Below are 16,746 nucleotides of genomic sequence, written 5' to 3' on the forward strand. Positions count from 1 at the left end.
ATAGTGCAGCAAAGTAGTTAGTGTCATGAAAACTCCAAAATACCAGTCACAAATTTTCTTTTGTTTTTCTTTGTTTTTGGAGGACGAAATTTTACCACCAATTCCCAGGTTTATAATGAATGGGATGCTCTTAATTTTTCAGCTAGAAAGATATCTATACATCATGTTTAAGCTCTTTCTGAGCTCTTTAAAATGGTAACCATTTCTGTTAAATTTGGGGAAGTTTAAATGTTTTGTCACATACCTACATATGGGCCTCTCCTGTGGTTTGCTTAGAGGACCATGTTTGCCCATAGAGTTATTGGCCAGAAACTCTACACGCTCGTATTTGAATGGGAGGAGGCGGTGAAAACTTTAAGTGCTGTGCATGTGTCGAGCAAAAACAGTCAGATTTTGACAGATTTTAAGTCAGAAATATCATTGAAGCCCAACAGTTTGATGTTGGCATTTACGGAAGCCAGTAGGTGGTGATAGAGGTATTTTTGGTGAGTCTTTGGAATTTTTGAGAACCATTTTCACCTAACTATATGTACAGGCATGGAGCGTTAGTATGACGATCCCATCCAAAATCATAAAAAAGAGGAATACTAAACGCTCCACTTCAGTGGAGCTAATCTTTACTGCATATATAGTCGAACCTCGTTAATAAGAGCACTGTTAAGACAAGATTCTGCTTATAACAAGGAAAATTTTAGATCCCAATCCTTTGTTTTTTCATTGTTTTCATTCCTGATAATACAAGTTCCTGCTATAACAAGGTAATTTGCCAATCCAAAGGACCTCTTATTAACAAGGTTCCTCTGTAATTAAGTGGAAATAAAGAAAGAATGAATAAATGAATGAATAAGTAACAGTTTTATTGGCAAATCATGAAGTAACTCAGTAAGCCAGCTGCTGTCGCAAATGTTGAGCCATAATCTACCTATGGCACCCAACTCTCACCTTACATTTACATGATGTGCAGTGTCTTTAACAATATATTATTATAGTGGACAGTGACTATATCATGACCAGGCCTATATCATGACCAGGCCTATATCATGACCAGGCCTACATCATGACCAGGCCTACATCATGACCAGGCCTACATCATGACCAGGCCTACATGTACCTACTTTTCCTTTAGTACCGTAGTCTGAAAGTAGTGTGTTCAGTTACTGTCTTTGTGTTTACCCGTACAAGCACAGCTGTGTTCCATTTGACAGTACCGAGTAACATGATTTCTATTGCTTACTCAAGTCTGGTCCGAATGACCAACCTACCAAGATGGTTACCATGGTTACTTCGGGAAGTAGGCCTATCCCAGAATGTAATGCTTTAACAAAGCAGCTGATAGTCAAATGTTGGACAGGACTTCTTAAAAATAATTCAGATGCATACCGATGCTTAGAAGAATGTTGTAAAAACCCTCATAAAGTATGTACATCCTAAGAATTGTCCACCCTGGTCAATTTTGCATCTGTAGATGTGGGTCGCAAAATATGGAGGTGTCTCCAATATCTTGGCCCCATCAGATGAGGTAGTACTTACACAGAGAGACACTTTCATGCGACTTTTGAAAGTACATGTACATGCAGTAGAATGGCCTTCAGCATCCAACTATATATTTATATAACAGGTTTTTGCCCTTACCCAACGTATATATATATATTAATAAACACTGTATGCTCAGTGCTTGTCCGAGAGCTTGCGAAAAAAGTCACAATCTTACTCGGGTGGGACTCGAACCCATGACCTCCTGCTTACTAGTGCAGACGTCTTAACCACTCGACTACTGAGCTTGCCGGCGTCGGCTGGCGGGTCCAAGTCAGGTGAAGCAGCGGGTACCGCGAACTATTTTTAGATTAAAAAAAATTACATCTTGACAAAAGCATCCAACTACATGTACATACAATACATTGCTGTACGATCCTACATTCGATCACGTGACATCGATGCTGATTGGTTCCTTTCCTGACAGCAGCCATTTTCAACTTTACTCACCCTAGTATAATGAGAACTACCACTTGTAGTCTCATTGAAATCCAATTCAATCATCATGCATCCTAAAACAACGGATCAACCACTTGTTCCAGTAGTCAACATGACAAATCACATCATACTGTACATGTACATGTTCCTTTTTTCCCTACACAGGTTCAGCATATTATCACCCTTAAGCTGGTTCTCCGGGCAATTCAAAACCAAACCAGTATGCTTCAAGCTCCAGTGAGTAGACAGAAATTCTCATTATTCATGTGCAAACTTTCAAACTCCTTTTATTTAGATTCAAGTTTTCAAATGCGAAAACATAACACCCACAGTTACGGACATTTGTTGTCACCCCAAAAATTGGTTAGTTTTTTATTTGATCTGATTACCTGATTACTGAACAACCCTAAAATACACTTATTTCAATCCACATGCAGCTTTTCATTAAAGTCCACATTCAAATTGCATTTGAATGACTTAAAGTATTTTTTTCTTGTATTCCATTTTTCTTCATGAAGACAAATAATCACCATAATGAGGAGACAACAGTGATGGGTTCCCTGAAACCAGAAAACTTGTCACCAAGAGCTTCTCAATAAGCACCAGGAGAGTTCATGTAATTGACAGCAATTTCCTTAAAATTTAAAATTTCCTGTAAACCAACCAAGCTTCTCAGAAGTCCATTATATTGTAAAGATCAGAAATCTAAACATTAGTGCCATATTGAGTTGTGTTGTTTAGAAGGGTCTATACAGTGCTAATTTTGAAATACACCCCTGAAAATATAACTTTGTCTTTTGATTACCTTGTGTTCAACTTTTGTTTGCTCTTGTTTTCAAAAAAGGGTTTTGATTTTTGTTTGCTTGTATGCTATTGAGTATTTGCATATTTATTTTCCAAACTGTGATGTCATTCGGGGTACACAAGTGTAATGTTACATGACTTGCGCACAATTACTTGATTGATTGATTAATTTATTTTATTTATTTATTTTGTTTATTTTATTTATTTATTCTTTCTTTACCCTGGGGAGACCTATCAGTGTCAATGTACTGTTTTCCACAGGTGCCCAGCAATAACAATCATTAAGAACTCATTAATATTAGTTATAAATTAGTCGCCAAAGTCCAATAATACACAACACTAAAAACAAAATACAAAAATATGAGGCACATACATGTACAGTATATAATCAAAAACAACAAAGAAGATAATGAGAAGTTAGCACTGGAAAGTAACAAAACACCACGACTGAATTGCTGGAACTTTGCTTGCTTGAATTTCCCTTTCATTTGTTTAAGTAGAAACTTTTACTTTAATAGCGAAAATCCATCGGACAAAACATTTTTCAGAAATGAGCCAAATTTTGGATCATAGTTTGAACAAAAGACCAATGATGAACAGCGTCTTCCTGACGCACCTCACGACAATAGTACCATCCGTTGTTCAGGGCAATGTGAACCATTTTGAAATGTTTCAGCTCAAAACCACCCGTCTCAGAAATGATCGATTTCACATGGTACACATGTACATGTACCCGCAAACCATCTCTCTGTCATTTGAAAATGCGAAGAAGGGTGCAGTTTTCAATGTGCTCGGCCACCAAGGGATCTATGTGCAAGTGCATCGCCCCAAATCATTTTTCTTTTCAAATTTCTGGGGGTTTATTTTTTTTGGGGGGGAGCAAAAATCAACTAAGCTAAGCAATTTTTATTTCTTGGTGTAATTTTTTTCACCAACTCTACTGAAACCAACCAATGATTACGATGATCTTCCTGGTGCAAAATTCAACTATACAGCAATTTGCGTTTTCACAAAGAGGCGAATTTGTCTTACATGCTATAGCGTTAGCAATAAAGGGTAAAACCACGGGTAAATTCGTTTTGCTGTAATTCACGAAGAGGCATATTTGACTCCAGAAATGTATTCAATGAAAAATTTGGCACCTGGCACGTGCTGTAGCAAGCATGCGTTTTCACTAAAAGACAAAAGTTATACTAATGTTAGCGTTTTCACAAACTTAAACGAACGTGTTTGTTTAAAAATAAACAATTTTAATTGACTTCTTAAAACATTAATTTGTAGTTTGTGTCATTGAAGACCTCCTTTTATGCTGCAGTGTGGGGTATGTCAAAGAAATGCTAAGCACTGGGTGGAAATAAACGTTTAAAAAAGAGACCAGATGCCATTTTCTCAAAACCTAGGTTTTACTCCTCGGCCAGAAATTTACCTTTTCGTGAAAATGCCGGAGCCGTGTTTAGTTCTCATACTCAGAAGAGCATGAAGTTGCATAGAAAGTAATTTACGTCCATGAAAAATTCATCGCTTGGACTTTTTAATGTCAAACATAAAAACGTTTTCTAGTCATGATAATACTGTAATCACACTGACCACTATATTTCAGCAAAATTTGAGCATGCCGTCGAAATTGTCTGGTTCAGTGTTATCGTTTGTATCTGACATTCAATGTAGAATTTTAAAGGAAATTTTAAAAGTATCTTAAAGAATAAATCGATGTGTCTGCATTAACTTATCAACACTAATTTTATTTGCTCCATCTTTTCCTGGAGCTCAGAGCTTGATTAACGTGTAGTACATGTACATTGCATGGATTTTTGTAAATTTGCTTTTTTTCCAGACATTTCTCTGTCTTGCCCATAATGCGAGACGAATCATTAAAGTTTTCAGATGTCATTTAACCTTATCGGCCTTCTCGGTATTTTTCCCAATATCTCCGCTGTAAATTTCTGTAATTTTCAGGAACTGAGCCTTTGGGAGTGTTTATAGATTTTTCTCCTTGTGGTCATTTTGAACACAAATTTTGTGAACATTGAACCTCTTGCACAGCGCCATTTTTTCCCCGCCAAAGTCAGCCAAAATGTATAGTTTCCACAGTGGTGCTCAATGCATGCGGGTTGGCACGCGTGTTCTCTTCCCATTTAAGTCCAATGACCGTAGAAAAACTACATGTATCTTTTTGATTGACTTCAAATTTGATTGACGCTGATTCATTAATTGTCAGTTGTAATGATAAAGGGTGTGTCTATACATGTATGCCAAGTTTGGAGAAAATTGAGTGCGTTGCAGCCGAGTTTTTTAAAGTGGGAGAGCAATCCTCCCCCATCCGGCTGTTTAGAGGGTCCCCAATAACCAGCTCTGTCAGAGTAGAGTGCAAGAGAGACTTACATGTAATTCTCTAACAAAAAAAGCCTATGATTTTTGTAGGATTGTATTTTCTAAAGTATTGTTTATGTCTCTCAATATCTTTGCCATTTTTTATGTAGGCCCTATATATTACGCACAAGTTATTTATTCTTTTGGCCGGAAAGAGTAATATACGTGAATGTAGCGCAATAAACTGTAAACAGGAAAAATTATCATTCGTGCGTTTTTGCCATTTTGTTGTGCAAGGGAAACTTTGGAAATTTAGCTCAATCTCCCCATATTCCGTTAATATAATGTAGAACATTTATATTCTCAACCTCTCTTTAGCAATCCAAGACAAACATTTGTTGGAATATAATTACATGTAATTGGCATTTTCCAGAGTTGTTAATGGCGCAATACGGAAAGGCTAGTTTTATTCCTGGATGAGAGATGATCGATTTGAATCCCGGGAAGACACCTTTATTAAGTTCCATTTTTTAAATTCAAATCATATATTAAAAATAGAATTCTATCTGAGATGTTTGTGGCCCAGTGCGAAAGCGCCGTGTAGAATGCTGGATAATCCAGGAGAGTCCTCTTTGTCACATCCAATTGAGAAATTCAATTTTAAGGGTTAAGTATAAAAAGAGATCTGTCTGTTTAGAGAAGTGTTTGTGGCTCAGTGCGGAAGTGACGTGCTCGAAAAAGTGGGGTGCTGGGTTCGAATCCTGGAGAGACTTTTTTAAATTTCAATTTGCAGTTGTAAATGTAAATCTAAAGCTTAAGTTTTTAAAAAAAGGTAGTGTCCTTCAGAGAGGTGGCTCAGTGAAAAAGTGTTGTGCTCCAAAGTAAGCGATGCCGAGTTCGAATCCTGGAAGAGACACCTTTTTAAATTCCAATGTACTGAAAAAAACCAAAGTTTAAGTAAGAGAAAAGCCTTAAACACATTGGGGACCCAAATAGCGGAGTGGTCAAGAGCACCGCCCGGGAAGCAGAGGACCCGGGATCGAATCCCAGCAAGGGCGGAGTGGTGGATAGAAATCCCCTACCACTCCACCCTCTTTTTATGCCCTTCCCGATTTGGGGCCGATTTGGGGCTGATATTTCAGATGTTTTCACCGAATTTTGTGCTCTTTTCCCTCCCCATTTTTATTGATATATGGACAGACATCACTAATGTATTTACGTAGAGGAATCTGTATGGAGTTTAAAGTTCATGAAAAATGTATTGACCACTCTTACAAAAAGGATTTGAGTAATGGGTATGTTGAATGTTATTCAACAAGGACACACAATTTCTATCAGTAAGGGTAACATATAGCTCTTTAATTTTCATAAAATGCTTCGGACCATTTAACACTTTTGGCATGTTTAAGAAAAACATACTGCACAAACATACTTGTGGCAAAGTTAAATCGTTTTGTTTTTCCCACAAATAGGTAGCTGAGAAGACAGCTCTTCTCAAATTGTACTTTTAAAACTTACAACTAGTCTACGAATTGGAATATTCATGTTTGGTACATGTATGTTCAGTTGAATGTTCTTAGAATATCAATAAGTACATTGAATTTCTCTAACAGGAGTAAGGGACTGTGTTGAACTCTGAGCTATCTGTTTGGGGGAACTGGTGCAAAAGTGATTACAGTAATGCAATTTTTACCCTTACCTATAGAAATGGTGTGTCCTTGTTTATACCTGTAACAAGATTTTCTTAAAGGTATTGTGCTCAATAACTATTAAGTTCTGTGAACTATTTCTGACTAAGAAGAGCTACAACTTAAAATACATGTATGAATAACAATTCTGAAGGACTCCATATCCTTTGACTACAAAGTGTCAAAATGTTACAGAACACTCCCAAACCTTAAAGAAAGACCCATTACAATTTCATCTTAAAACTCTACTCAGTGGTAAAATTCGATTTGGGTTTTCAAAAACAGTAAACCCTAATTCGGTTCCGAAAAGACTGAATCACCGTTTTTTCCTTGTATTCGCTGTCTCGTGCACACACATTACATGTACAGGGCGGTGTATTGGGTTGGTCTTTAATGCCGATGCCTGCTTGTCACACTGGCAGTCATAACATGAAAAAGGTCTTTCAAATCTTGAAAGATTCAAAATGAAATTTATCACAAAGAAAACATGCCATCCATACTGCTCAAAACTTTATGCAGTAGCAGTCGTGTAGAGCACTTGGAATGTGTGTGCACAATGAATGCCTCAAAAATGGGGACACCATTATTAGGGTAACACGTTTTCTGTGACATCCTGGAGATTTTATTTTGCTTGCAGCAGTGCCATAATTTGTTCTCTGTGGCAATTTCATCTCATGAAGCTGATTACTGTGTTATTGAAAACTTGAGAAAATTGTCATTTTAATGTGCACTTGTCATACCAGCCAAGATGGATGTACAGGAAGAGAGACTGAAAGATGACAATTCACTGAAAATATGAATTTCCAAAATACTCTGCATGCAAAATGAAATCAAGTGAAGCAAAATCCACATTTAAAACTTAATAATGAAATGTTGTTACATCAAATGTGTACAGAATTAACAAAAATATTTCCAGGCAACTTATTTTCACAAGTTTTACAATTTAAAATTAAGTCGATGCAAACTGTTTTTTTTTAAACACACTTAACATGTTTTTCTAACATTTAAGAGGGTTTTTACTGCTTATTTGGATTTATGCCGAGTTATTTCCATATTCACGAGCAAAAGTGTCATGTCATCCAAGAAAAGCCTCAATGTTACACTGCTTTGTACATAAAAAAGTCCTACATTTTTGTAGATTTTGCTTGACTAAATTTTCTCTTTTTTGCTGATTGTTGTTTACGTACATGGCAATAACCAACATTAAATCTTTCTCAGAAATATTTTCAGTGAGTTAATTTTGGATTCATGATTGGAAAAGAAAATCCTATGCAACACCACCCTCAGTTGTCCAAGAAAGCATGTTTAAAAAGGTACACCTTTCAGTGCATTTTACCAAATGGGAGTGTAAAAGAGTGTTCATACACAAGTCGCAAAAAAACTTGCGTCCAAGACAAATTCATTATGGCTACCCTTTCATATGGGAAAGATGCAGTCTACTTTCATACTTGTAGGTACTGCACTATCTAGTCATGATGTGATATACAAGTGATTGCCGTCCTTGCTTCGCCCTTAGGGGCACATGAACAATTATCGAATTTGCAGCCCATGAAGATGATAATCGAGAACGAATTTGCTGGGATCAACCATAGACGTAGAAATAAGCCAGGGTAAATCAAAGCCATTGAAATAGTGCAAGGAATCATAATGTGCATAGGCAATACATGTGTACGTGTAAGTCAGCAAAATGATGGCTCACAGCACAAGTCGGCATTCACGTAAGTCGTCATAATTTCTTGAGTCTTGAGAGTGCTGACTCAGCCAGAGTTTACTGTAATTTGAATTCAATACTTAAGACTACACCTCTTGATTCAGGGCAAGAAGTGACACACCAGTAAGACATGCCCAGCACCAATAAATACACTGTTTTCAGTGGACACGAAGTGCACAAAGGAGCCGGTCCATTCTTGAGATGGTGGTCGCTATGCAAAAGCTTGCCCAGAATCACAAGGTACATGTATAGCAACAGTGTCTTTAGTCTGGGGAATTCAATTTTTTTTAATCTTTACGTGCAATAACACAGTGTAATACCTCAATGTACCAGTTTTATTCAAATTTAACCAGCAAAAGACTACTTGGTGCAATCAAACTGTAAGGGGCATATGGCGTAAAGTGGTTGTCAGTGGTAGGCTTCCGTAGATTAGATTAGGAGCGTGTTGTGAAGACAGGCAAGGGTTTCCATGACAACTGTTGGTGCATGAATTTTCCTTGTAACTTTGCAGAATCAGCGTAAAAATAATAGTGATTAATAGTGATTCCTTATTAATGTATGGCTTACTGTAGGCGACAAAAGATGTGATAAGGTTGCAATGCTTCAATGCTGGTCACGTGATTATTAGCCTGCCAAACTGCCATTTTTGCCAGCCCCGCCAAAGACGTGCTCGTCCTAACCGGGCCATTTTCAAACCATTTTTGGCAGTTTCAACGCGAGTATTGTGTTATAAATGTTCTCAACAGTTAAATGATATGTATTGTAAGTGAAAGGATCAAAGGGTAGATTATTTTTCTTCTCTGTTCGTATTTGTCACCCTGTGTGGCATGGCAAATTACACTGGTCATGCATGACAGGAAGCTGTGTCAAAGATGCACGGAGATTACCAGAGTTTTGGATTATTGTTAATTATTCATACAGGGGAGTGTCCCATGTTATAGTTTTGAATGATTGTTACATTTAACGATAAATAGGCTTTCATCTCCGGCTAAGATGGCTGGGAACTGTTGAAATTTAAACTACGGAAGCCGAGAGGTGCTGTGGTTTAGGTACCGACTTCCTTTGGGTGGAAACCCTTTGAGCATTGTCCACTGTCCTCCTACTTAGAGTGTTTCTCATTCCATGATGTATGGTGAACGATGTTTGTCACAAAAGAGAAATCACAATCCATATATGTGTACATGTAGATCAATTGCTGATTTGTAGGCCACATACATGTACACTGTATTGGCCTAGTCATCTTGGGGGACTTTAATCAGTTTGATGTCAATCCAATCTGTTCTGGAAACAATATGAAACAGGTCGTAACTGATCCAACCAGAGAAAATGCTGTATTGGATTTAATTATCACGAACTTTGACAATCAGTATAAAAACCCTTTGACTTTGCCACCAGCAGCTCAAAGTGACCGTAATTGTGTGATGTGGGAACCTGATATTATTTCCTTGAAACCTAATCACTATCACACGTCTGTTATTCACCCGATGAAAGACTCAAGTGTACGATCTTTTGCTCAATGGATTCAAAATCAAACATGGCAGGAAATAATTAGCACCAGCTCTTGTCAAGTTAAAACTGATATTTTTTATGAGATGATCAGTAAACATGTTGATTTTTATTTCCCCACTACAACTATTAGAAAGTATCATGACGATAAACCCTGGTTTAATGATCAAATTAAGAAAATAATACTGTGCAGACAAAAAGCATTCAAAAATGGAGATAGAGTCAGATATCATATCCTCAGAAACCAGGTTACTTGTCAAATTAGATCTGCTAAGCAGCTGTACTATGCTGGTCGAGTACGTAAATTAAAGAAAATTGAAGATGGCACAAAGAAATTTGTAACCTACATGTAGTTAACATGAAGACTATTGATTTATCTATTGACATCGATGGTATTGATTCATGTAATACTAAACTCATTGCTAACGTCATTAATAATTATCTTGCCAACTTTTCTCAAACCCATGAGCCTATTAATTTGAACAATTTACTTGCCTATTGGCATAGTATGTCAGACCCTCCTGAAATCTATCCGTGGGAGATTTATAAAGAACTTAGGAAGATTTCAGCGAGTAAAAATGGCAGTCCAGACAACCTGCCTGCGAAAATCCTTTAAGACTTTGCTTATGAATTTAGTATTCCAGTTTCTAATATCTTAAATTCGTCATTTAAGCAGGGTGTTGTCCCATTCCAATTGAAGCAGGCTAATGTTGTTCCGATACCGAAAGTTCAACCACCCACCTTGCAGAAATTCAGACCAATCTCTCTCTCTCCTCTGCTTGCAAAGGTTGCTGAAAGCAAATGGGTTATCAACTCAATTAATTCTAAATTGAACTTCAGACAATTTAGCAATCGAAAAGGTATGTCCAGCACTCACTGTATTATTGATATCCATCATCATTTAGTCTCTGGTGCAAATAGACCAGGTAACATTGGCACGTTAATATTAACTGACTTCAGCAAAGCATTTGATACAATAGACCACATGATAGCCATAAACAAACTTATTAAGCTTGGAGTTTCCCCATCGGTTGTCAAATGGATTGCTGATTTTCTTACAGAACGTCAACAGAGGGTCAGATATAAACAGTCCTTTTCTGACTGGCAGACCTTGTCTGGGGGTGTTCCCCAAGGTACTAAACTTGGCCCGGTGATTTTTTTATTTGCATAAATAGCGCACTTGATTCCAGTCATAATAGATGTTGGAAATATGTCGATGAGTTGGCCTTGGGGGAAAATTGTTTGTTCAGTGAGAGTGGTAATATACAACATGATTTTGATATCTTATATATCAAGAGTTATCGAAGAGTTGTGGGTTTTCCTTGAATCCTGCTAAATGTCAAACATTACAGCTCATTTATAGAAGGTGAAGTGATAAGTAAAAAGACAAGAAAGAAATGGTCGGCTTTAGCGGTGGGTGGAAAACTGAGAATTAATACCATAGAAAACCCAAGGTGTCAGGAAATGAAAACTCAATCCACATGCTGACCTAGGTGGGATTCGGACTCGGGTCGCGGAGGTGGAAGGCAAGGAAAGAGCTACCACACTAACCTGACTCCCCAAATTATTGGCACGCTAGCAAGCCATTTACCGCATACAAGACAATATGGGTTCTAGGATGGGCCTTGCCAAGTGTGAAATGACAGAGAAAAGTTCCCACTGACAATAATTGTCGCAACAGAAGAAACTTGTGAAACCAACTTGTTATCCATGGGAACCACTGTTCCTGTAACTTGGAGAGTTCTTAAATTCAGGACTACCTTTCATAACTATAAGAAGCCATTTACATCTCCCCAACGCAAAAATACATCTTGAAAATAGTTCGCGGTACCCGCTGCTTCATCTGACTCGGACTGGCCAGCCGATCCCCGGCAAGCTTGGTGGTCGAGTGGTTAAGACGTCTGCACTAGTAAGCAGGAGGTCGTGGGTTCGAGTCCCACCCGAGTAAGCTTGTGACTTTTTTTGTAAGCTCTCGGACAAGCACTGAGCATACAGTGTTTACTAATACCCGGTATATACGGTGGGTAAGGGCAAAACCCGTTATATAAATTAACATCTCCCAACGCAAAAATACATCTTGAAAATATAAGAAGCCATTAAAATTGACAATTTTCGGCTACCCAGCAAAAAAATACGGCGCACCCGAGATTATTTGAAAATAGATGAGCAAAGCACTTCAATTTGTATAAAACTAAGATCATAATAAACCCAAAGGGAAAATGGACCTTAAATCTCTCTACAAGCAACTTTTTGAACAAGTGACTTTGACGTTATGATGATATAATTGTGCAAATAGGTGAGCTTTGGCTAGGAACGTCTCATTCCTTGCTGCGTGCGTCCAAAGCCAGTTTCATGAACCTCACACATTCACGTGAAACGTTCTTCCTTGAGTGATGGCATGACAGACAACGTTGAGTGAAATCAACAAGTTTCCTTTTTTGTGTTTGTGTTTGTGTGTGTATTTTTTTATATCAGAGGTTTTTTCCATATTGCTTGAGGGTGACTGACTAATCCCATGGCACACAGATTTGCTACTGTCGCATCATTCTCCAACTCAGACGCGGAATTCTGGTATGACAAGGGTCTTAATTCGGACATTGCCTCCGAGAGCCTACTTCGAGCTGCACACGAACCTTAAAGTGCTCATAAGTAGGCTGTGATGCTCCATTGAATTCATCAAAAAAAAGAGAATCCAAATAAAGTGACATAAAGGCTGCAGATGCCCAGAGCCCGCTATCATGAAATTCCAAAAATGCTATTTATATCCAACAGTGCAAACGAAATAAGATAGCCAGGGTTGGCGTGGGGAAACTAATGTGGCAAATGAAAACCAAGGTGCTTTTCGTTTGGAGAAGTATCAGGAGGCAGTCCAGAAGTAGATGTTTAGGCCTAAGGCCTCATCCATAGCATGAATGATACTATGAGACGTGGCGATCTGACGGCTGTAACGCATGCAATAAATATTTCGTAGTCCTCAGTATTGACATATTCGTTCAAAGAATCACTTATGATTAACCCTAACCCTCCTCAATCCTTCACCTGTTGGAGGATTGAGGAGGGTTAGGGTTAAAGGGTATGATTATGACAAATGTTGGATAAAGCAAAACAGCCGGGTTGGTACTTAGGACAAGCCTTGCTGGATAGAACTGAATGATTGGAACGGGCAGATAAATAAACAGTTGAGCCCATTTCCCGAATTCGTATTTGTTTTGGTTTTTGCCCCATCTACCAGAAGGAGGCCCAATTTCACCGTCCAAATTTTGAGAGATGATAGATTAGGGTCTAAATTGAAAACATACAAAGTTTGGTTCAGATTAGATTAGGGAATATTGAATTATGGGACTGTAAAGTTTGTGCACGTTCTTAAGGGAATGTCTCCCAAGTGACTCATTTTTGGAAATTATTCTTTTTTATTATTATTTAGTTTTGAATTTATTCATGTTATTTTTTTACTGTTTGGTTTGGCCTACACTTGATGTGTTTAAATTCGTTCGAGTGAGTACCTTTAATTTGGCTAGACTTATCCCGCTGTAACTGCAAGGCCTCCAAAATTGTTTTAAAAAAAGCTTCCTGACATGCTCAGATTAGGGGCAGGGCCTACAAGTAAGTAAAATACTTAGGCCTATAATGTTACTTACCTTTTAGTATTATATTTCCAAATAGGTCACTTGGGAGACATTTTATGGTAAATTTTTCAACATTAGGGAGACATCGGTCATTAGGGAGACATTTCAATGTCCCCTAATGCTCCAACTATCAAAAGGAGGAAAATTTGTTCCGTCCACATTTTTAGTGATGATAAATTAGGGTCTGAAAGGAAAACATGCAAAGTTTGGTTAAGATCGGATTATGGAATATTGAATTATGGGACGGTAAAGTTTGTTTTTTTAATTTTAATGCAGAATTCTAACAATGTATAACCTTTTTCTTGCGTGTAAATACTAACACTGTAGCTTTGACTTTCATCGGCCTTCAGCCAACCAGCAAAGAGTCAGGTGGTCACGCGCCTGCACTCCAAGCTACATGGCAACAAACCGTGTGCCTGCCCAGAATAATGCATTGTATCTTGGAGTGATTTAAAACTCTGCAGTAATATTCTGTCAGATTTAGGATGACTGGAATCAAGATTAGTAGAATAAAACTTTCTGTGCGTGCGCAGTTACATCACCACACATGATGCACACAGCCTGATTTTTTTGTTCAAGACCGTGAGTTTGAGCACTGTATACTGACCTCTGCTTATCATCTAGCAATCAAACATAGTAGTTTTCGTAGTATATTAGGCTTTTTGGTGGTTAACTAAGCAAGCACTGCACTAGGTCATCAAACAAGTTTCATCTCAACAAAGTTACAAGTTTGCCACATCATCTACTGCTACAATCCTGGACAAATCTCGTTAGGCCTCCAGACCCCCTGTTCAATGTTGGGTCTGTGCGCACAGTTTGCACTCCTGCTGGACAACATTGACCGGGGGGAGTTGGGGAGGGGGCTGGAGAGCGTATGGCTATTACCAAGTGTCCCAACAAGTCTGTCCGGGATTGTAGATACCAGGGACCCCTATCATACTATAGAACTAAAGTTGATCATTCTGTCCACTGACGTCAAGTATAACTTGCAAAAGGAATAATAAAACCTACTGTTCTACATGTATGTAGTTGATGTTACTGGTAATTACGAGGATGTAACTGTGGAGCTAAGTTGTCGACAACACTTTTAAAAATCACTGTAATTTATTGATTTTGTCAGATTACAAATTCATTAATTTTGTATTTTAACCTCCTCTCTTTAGTATAAACATTCCTATTCACTTAATCATGATTTGTATAAAATAAACTTCCTCTTTTTGCTGTGGGCAGACCCAGTACAAGCTTTGACTTCTTGTATGATCTTGAATGTACACGTATTTCGAAAATACCAACACTTTCAGCGTCTTGAAAGATCTCATAGATCACACCGAATGAAAATTCATTGGAGGTTTACAACAAAAAGTTGAGGGATCATATGTGTATTCATATAATCTAAGCCATTTCCACACTCCCATCATTTCAGGCATGAACTAGATTATCTTTTCAGACTTATTCTTTATACATTTTATTTAATGTGTGCTTGAGTCCTTGAGTCTATTCAAATACACATTATCTTGTGTTCCTTCACCACAGCATGTTAAGTGTAGCACAACCCTGACAGAATGCTGGAACATGCCTCATGGATAAGAACTTGAGTTTCTCCTGCGTCTGCCCTAATGGCTGCATCAGAGCGACCTACATAAGGTAAAGATGTCAATGGCTACGTCTTCTGCTTGAATGTCCTGAAGTCTTGGATAATGGCATTGCAGATTGTCCTGTAAATGATTGGATGTGCAAATACACAGACTGTCTTGAATCTCTTCACGTAAGAGGACAATATGAAAATATGATCAGGCTATCTGTATATGTAGACATATCTGACGGGATAAGCCACAGCGCTTGCCCCGTCTCATCGACTCTGGCTGACGTTTTATCTGTGCCTGCGCACAAAGTCTGAGAAGTGTGTGGAGGTAGAGTGTATGTTGAACTTGCATTTAGCCACTGTTGTTGGCCTCTTTTGGTTGCAAATATTGCGTCTTGGTTGTGTGTCTGAGTGTTGAAGAATACAAGGTTGCAGGAAGAAATATACAGTTCAGTGTTGGTACAGTACATGTACATGTATAATGAACACTGCTATAACAGTCGGGTATACTGAACATATACTCCTTGGCGCCTGAATTTTTTGTGTACATTTACCAAACATGGAAACTTTGTTTTACATAAAAGAAACATGTCGAGGACGAATAATAATGACTTGAAAGTTAAGGACATTTTTACTTTCAGAGGAACTACTGTCAGCACGGTCTGCGTCGTTCATGGGCACATGTGTAATGCGTGAACGGATGGCTGTTGTAGACCAGCCACCGAGTACCTGGAGGCAGTACGGGCAGTGCTGATGTGGAAACGCTTGCTGGTTATCACTACAAAGGTAAAGTTTTTTACCTTGTAAAAAAATCAAAGTGGAAAGTACGTATGCCAGTAGATTAATTTTTGCCACTTATCTTACAGAAATCTTCATTACATAGTTTTTGTTTGCTTTCAATTGATAGTTCTCAACACATCCATTAAAGCTTCATGTTAGAAAGGGATACTAGCATGACTGAAGAAATGACTGAAGGAAAACTTGCCAACCTTTTTTCATTTGGGGGATTTGACTTCAACTGAAAACTACCCTAAAGGTGAGATATGAAAGATGATCATACCTTGAAGAAAATCCACATATTTCAGTGTTACCTCTTTTCACCATAACTTGAGTTTTTGCATTGGAAATGTTTGTCCCAAATCGTCATTCAGAAAAGATTGTGAGGCAGGTTGCCCCCCATTTGCGTGGGCCGGGCGGGGAATGGATTTGTGGGCAACTGGTAATCGCTTCAGGGAATTTTGCATGAATGCTGTTATATTGTTTTATTGTGTTCATTCTCGTGATGTTGCTCTGTATTATTCTAAGGACTCTTAAGTCAACAACGACTTTAGCTGTACATATAAATGTATATCGAAAGTACATGTAGGCCGCTAAATCTTGTCTTTTTTTCAAAAGTCAAAATTTTTGGCTGAAATTATACAGTCCACAAGTGGTAAAGAGCTTAAGAAGGGTGTATGTGACACATAGCCAAAATCAAAGTGCTGTTGAGTTATGTCAGTCTAAACGTCTTGATTCATTTATTGTTTTTGATGGACTTTGCAACAGCTT

The 16,746-nt window shown here is 38.0% G+C and overlaps 1 protein-coding gene across 15 annotated transcripts in view; it reads left to right on the forward strand.

The window, feature by feature from the left end:
- Positions 1-16,746, forward strand: part of LOC110990573 (uncharacterized) — a 43,709-nt gene that overhangs the window by 21,768 nt on the left and 5,195 nt on the right. For 8 of the 15 annotated variants that reach the window (XR_015425838.1, XR_015425841.1, XR_015425843.1 and 5 more), the window contains 2 exons: positions 15,150-15,260; positions 15,840-16,234. The gene's annotated coding sequence lies outside the window, so the exon portion shown is untranslated. Of the gene's footprint in view, positions 1-2,136; positions 2,209-2,489; positions 7,916-15,149; positions 15,261-15,839; positions 16,235-16,746 lie in introns of those variants that run through there. The other 7 variants (XR_015425839.1, XR_015425834.1, XR_015425844.1 and 4 more) reach the window with 3 other exon arrangements.

The sequence above is a fragment of the Acanthaster planci genome, linkage group LG07 (assembly GCF_054643075.1).
Source record: "Acanthaster planci isolate LZ-2023a linkage group LG07, COTS_SCS, whole genome shotgun sequence".
Taxonomy (NCBI): domain Eukaryota; kingdom Metazoa; phylum Echinodermata; class Asteroidea; order Valvatida; family Acanthasteridae; genus Acanthaster; species Acanthaster planci.